Source organism: Arvicanthis niloticus, chromosome 5, assembly GCF_011762505.2.
Source record: "Arvicanthis niloticus isolate mArvNil1 chromosome 5, mArvNil1.pat.X, whole genome shotgun sequence".
NCBI classification, from domain to species: domain Eukaryota; kingdom Metazoa; phylum Chordata; class Mammalia; order Rodentia; family Muridae; genus Arvicanthis; species Arvicanthis niloticus.
The window spans coordinates 6,288,583-6,293,464 of record NC_047662.1 but is presented as its reverse complement, the minus strand read 5'-3'; positions in this window follow the sequence as shown (position 1 = coordinate 6,293,464).

Sequence of the window (4,882 nt, the reverse complement as noted above, 5' to 3'; positions counted from 1 at the left end):
CAGAGCCGAGCTGCGCAGCGTCAGGGCCCAGCGGGCAGGCCTCAGGCCACCGCGGGCCCGCGCCGCGCTCGCCCGGCACCGGGAGCGCGCGCAATAGGACCTGGGGCGAAGCGCGCGCGGAGGAGGCGGAGCCTCTGGCGTGGGCACACCCCCTAGCTCGCGGGCGCGGCGGAGGCGGAGCCTCCTAGTGCTTCCCTTGAGGCCAGCTGCTCCTCCTGGGCTCCTGCCTGCCTTGCGTTCCCCACGTCGGTTGTATCCTGGGTGGCAGGGATTCCCTGCTGCGCGGAGACGCGCGTGTACCCCTAAAGATGCTAGTGGTAGAGAAAGTGGTTGTGTGGTTGAGGAGCTTCAGAGGTTGAGCAGTGTCTCTCGTTTGCAGTCTGGAACCTGAAACAGGTTCCCTACCTTCTCCAGACCTCACACTCCCCTATCTGTAGTGAATAGTTTGGTCCACCCAGAGGAGTGAATTAAACGCTGGGAGTGCACACATTTGCCACACCCTCACCAGTCAGCTCCAGATCTAACACCCGCTAACGTACATGGTCTTGAGACTCTGTGCTCTTCTGTACAATTAAGGTAGTGGAAGTGTGGGCCGGAAGTTAACTGTCAAATGATGAGGCTTAACCTGCGCCTGTGTGGCTTTAAGCAAGACAGGAAATAAAACACGGCTCGCTCGCTCTTCAGAGAGTAGCAGGTGTTTAAAAGACATCTCAGCTCTTGGCTCCATCACACCTCTATCCGTTTGGTGCCCTGCCCCCACCCTCATGCTTAATTTCATTCTGACCCTACAGCGAGCCTTATGACTCCGACACTGAAGAGGTCCAGCTCCTTCCCTCTGTGGTCCTTCGTCTCAGCAGGTCCCAAGCAACTTTGGGGTAATGAAGACAGGCTGCCCTGACCTGCCAGGCTGCCCAGGGCCTCATCTTGGAAGAGGGTGTCCATCTTTACTCTTGGAACACCGCAACTCTGCTCCTTTTTCAGACACTCCTCCCAGACACTCCACTGACAGAAAGGCTGCGTGATCACCTCTGAGAGGGGACTCTGGTGTGAGAGAAACCGAACCAGCCTTTTATTTCATGATGGTCACTGTCCAAGTATAAGGGCGAATTTGGCAGGACCGGAAGGGCCAAGTGAGGCGAACAGGCATGATCACTGAATGGGATGTTGGGCAAGGAAGTTCTAGGAGGTTCCAGAAAGGTGGACAGCTAAGGGAAGCTGGGCTCACTGTTATGGAACCCAGCGGCCACAAGAAGACTGCTGAGCCACACCAAAGATAGAGGTCGCATTTGGGTGGAATCTGAGGTGGGACATGGGGCAAAGGGCCAGGTACCTTCTGGATCACCTCTAGAACTGCAGTGAGCAAGAGAGTCTAAGGCCGGGGTCAGGCAAATTGAATTGAGCTGATGGCAAGATTCTTAGCCTAGAGCCCTTCCCATATTCCCTAGAGCCTGATAAAGTACAGACAGGAGTAGACAGGTGCCCAGAGGTTAAGATGAGCAGAGGGATACTCCCCAGATCTCTATGAGCCCATCCATCATAGGAAGTCATGTCCAGTTATCTTGAAGACATCTTTAAAATATCCCCAAACCCATTGAGCTGTGACCAGCTTGTGTGTCCCCTGTGTGGTGGGGCTATAACTCGGGGAGGAACAAGCCTGTCATCATAACTACTCTGCTGGGATGTGACCCCCACACTACTGCAAATTGCTTTGTTTCTCCATACTGTTTCCTCATCTGTGTCTGTGTGTCTGCGTGTTGTATGTGCACGTGTGGAGGCCAACGGTCAGTGATTGTCAGGTGTCTATCTTTCTACAGTTTTTTTTTTTTTGCATTTTCTATTTTATGTGTATTTATGTGTACCATGTGTGTATCTGGTGCCTGTAGATGTCAGAAGAGATCCCCTGAAACCAGGCTTAGAAGCCACCATGTGGGTGCTGGGAACTGAACCTGGCTCTTTTGTAATAGCGGCAAGCTCCCCTAACCTCTGAGCCAGCTCTCCAGCTTCTACACCTTATTTTGAGTCAGTGTCTCAATAACAGTGGCTTGCCGATTTGGCTGTTCTCTCTAGTGATTGGATGTTAGGCCATACGCAATCATGCCTGGCTTTATAGTGTGGGTGCTAGGAATCCACCCTTGGGTCCTCACACCTGCAGAGCCCTCACTGTACCACTGACCTGTCTCTAACTCCCCTCATCTTCCCCTCAGTCACATCCCGTCCTACCCCTGTGCCTTCTGGTTTGAAGTGAACTATATAACTCTTTTCATAGAAACAGTCCAGTCACATTAAACCACAATTATCTAGGTATGAGAGCACTGCTTCCCCCGAATCAGCACTGGAAACCTTGTTTGTGTGGGCTGGGATTAGTCTCAGCACCTCTGCCTGCCTGGAGTTTCTCCTTTCTGTGCTAGCTGCTACTACCCACTCCAAACTGTGTAACGGGGTGTACTCAAAGCTCTGTGGAAGAAGTGGGGGGGGGCGGGAACTGTCCTTTAGGGGAGGGGTTCTCGTGGTCAGATTGCACCTGGTTTATCTTGCCCTGGGTAAGGAAGATGCCAGGGTCTCTGTTTATAAAGCACATGGGGTGGGGGGGAGAGGAATTTGTCTCCTAGCCATTACCCAGCGTCCTGGGTGAGCAGGTCGGGGTTAACTCAGCCTGCTTTGCAGACATGGAATGTGAAACCCAGGGAGATGAATCACTCACAGAGATGTCTATGGAGTTAGAAATAAAATCACGTTGCAGTTTCTATTTTCAGGCACCATGCCCCAAGTTGGCTCTACTTGCTGGTTCCTTGCTTCTCACGGAAGAGGGAGGGACAGAACAGGTGTAGTACGGTCTTCTCAACCATGGGTAGACATTTTCATCCCCACACAAGAAATCTCCAAATGACTTGTTACGTTTTAATAAAATTGACTACGTAAAGTGGGGATTATTCTGTTCCCTGTCGCTACCATTAAATAGGGTACCTCAGTTAACGTTACCTTGGGCTGGTTGGTAACCAGGGGTTGGTCCTAGGTAGAGAAGCCACTGTCTTACTTCAGAGGTGCCTGGAGATCTGAGGAATCCCCAGTCTCCCTCCTGGCTTTCTCGGAGAACAGTTGTCAGTTTGGGAGTTCCTTGGCCTGGGGCTCCTTATCTTCAGGGCTTGGGTGGGAGTTGAGAGCTAGGAATTTCTCTTGCTCTTATCTGGGTATAGTTTCTGACTCAGCCAAGGAATGGGTGTGTGATTTAAGAATATCAGACTGGCCAGGCGTTGGTGGCGCACGCCTTTAATCCCAGCACTTGGGAGGCAGAGGCAGGCGGATTTCTGAGTTCGAGGCCAGCCTGGTCTACAGAGTGAGTTCCAGGACAGCCAGGGCTACACAGAGAAACCCTACACAGAGAAAACAAAAAAAAACAAAAACAAACAAACAAAAAAAAACCATAAAGAATATCAGACTGGAGAGGGACACTTGTATAATCCCAAACTATATTTCTTATTTTAGACTCCATCGTTTTGTTTTGTTTTGTTTTGTTTTCCTTTGACCTGGAACTCTCTATGTAGACAAGGCTGGTCTTGAGTTCATAGAGATCCACCTGCCTCTGCCTCAAGTAATGGGAGTTAAAGCTGTGCACCATCATACCTGGCCCAAAATATGTATTTAGTCAGTTAATTAATTAATTTTATGTATACTGGTATTTTGCCTGTGTGGTGTCTGTGTACCGCATGCACACCTGGTGGCTCTTAGAGGCTAGAAGGGGGCGTCAGATTCCCTGGAACTGGAGTGACAGGCTGTGTGAGCCACCCGATGTGTGTGCTGGAAGTCAAACTCCAGGCCCCTTCAGGAGTGAGCACCAGGCTCCCTTGACCACTGAGCCATCTTTCCGGTCCCCAGTAAGTAATGTTCAGTTGCATGGGTGTACCTTGAGTATGTTGATTATTTTTGCTTTGTTGGCTCTTGAAAATGATGCAATTATGAACGTGGGTGCACAAGCTTTAATGTGAATACATGAGTTTGTTTTTCTTGGGTGTACTCAAAGCAAAACAGCAGGGTCACAGGGCAGGCAGTTTTGTGTTTGACCTTTGACCTACCCCACGGTTTTCCAAAAAGGTTTACACTTCCCTCTGAACCATGCACTGTGCCAACACTTGTGATTATCTAACTTTTGATTGTAGCCATTCCAGAGGCGGTAAAGGCAGATCTGCGTGTCATTCTGCTTTGCATTTCCCTAGAGACCGATGCTGATGACCAGGGCCTGCGCATGTTTATTATCTCTGTTTTCTGGAGAAATGTCTATTTAGGGTCTTTATCCATTTTTCCACTAGGTCTTGTGTGTAGCTGGGGTGGGGGCGGGGTAAGTGAGGAGAAGCCAGAGGCTTTAAATCCCTAGAACTAGAGTTACAGGTTGTTGTGAGCCAGCTGGGGTGGATGCCAGGAGAGGAACTCAGGTCCTCTAGAAGAGCAGCCCTGAAAAGCAGAGCCATCTCTCCAGCCTGAGTTCTCAACATATTCTAAATACAAATTTCCTGTCAGGTAAGTTGCTTCCTCATTTTGTTCATTTGTGTTGACACGGGATGTCTTGGTTTGCCTTCTACTGCTATGCCAAAGACCCAAAGCAACTTTTGGAGGAAAAGGTTTATTTCAGCTTACGTCGTACAGTCTGTGACTCAGGGAAGTCCTGAAGGCAGGAACCAGATCTGAAACCATGAAGGAAAAACTCTCACTTCTCCCCATGCTCCCCATGGCTTGTTCAGCTGCTTTTTTATACAACCCAGGACCTGTCCAGAGATGGCACCAACTACAGTGAGCTGGGCCCCTGGATTATTAATCAAGAAAATGACCTACAGATTTGCCTACAGGCCCGTCTGACGGAAGCATTTCAGCTTGTTTTTACTATTGATAT